This window comes from Danio aesculapii, chromosome 12, assembly GCF_903798145.1.
Source record: "Danio aesculapii chromosome 12, fDanAes4.1, whole genome shotgun sequence".
NCBI lineage: Eukaryota > Metazoa > Chordata > Actinopteri > Cypriniformes > Danionidae > Danio > Danio aesculapii.
Window position 1 is genome coordinate 15,070,505 of NC_079446.1, and position 958 is coordinate 15,071,462.

A 958-nucleotide genomic window follows, 5' to 3' on the forward strand; every position below is an offset into this window, starting at 1 on the left:
AGTTTTGGACAATGCAAACAATTTTTCATGAGTCCAACATCCAGTTGTGCAAGAAAACATACAACCGGATGTAACTGAAGTCATCTTTCACTACTGTATTGTTTTTTAAATAGAGAAAACATCTTACAAGTACCTTTTATTCTAGATCTTAGACCTTAGCCTACTCTTGAAACAAAAATGACCAATAAAAAGGTGTGAAGCATCAAAAGCGCCCTATATTAAAATGAATTTGAAAACTAATGTGGCAATTGTTGTTAACCATGATCAAATGTAATTTTTACAAGAGAGGCTACACAAATAATGAAGCTCAAATTATGAAGCTCATATTCTGACTGAGGAAAGTTGAATGTGCTTGCCAGTTTGCTATTTGCCTAATAAATGACAAAAGGATACAGTTTTTAATTTAAAACTTTACCTTTTCTTATTTTTTTTTCTAATGATATATAATGTAATAAATTTGTATTTTAAAAATAAGTATTTATTCATTTTTCTTTATTCTAAATCTTTAGGAAATATTTTGGTACAATAAAAAGTTTCGTTATGATGACCATCCAACAAGCTAATCCAGCTAAAAATAGGGCTTAAATGTTACTAAAATGTAATATTTAAATATCAAAAACAAATTGAAAATGAGGCGAATAACTGCAAAAACGTCCACATTTTGAGAAAAAAAGAACCACCCGTACATCAGGTTGGCTACGGGCTTGTATAGTGAGGTCTTAACAGTATAGTTAATGTCTTACTATGTCTTTCTTGGATGATAGCTCGAATGACACTGTTTTTGTGCATTTCTGTTTAAAGGTGTGGGATAATTTGAAAACGTTCTAAGAGTTTTCATTAAAGTCATTATTTATTTTTCTGTTTATTTGTTTGTAAAAGTTTCAATCTCTGCTCCTTGCAGGCTATCTTCTGAGCAGGCAGATGCTATTTGATATGTAATTCACAACTTTATGAAGAA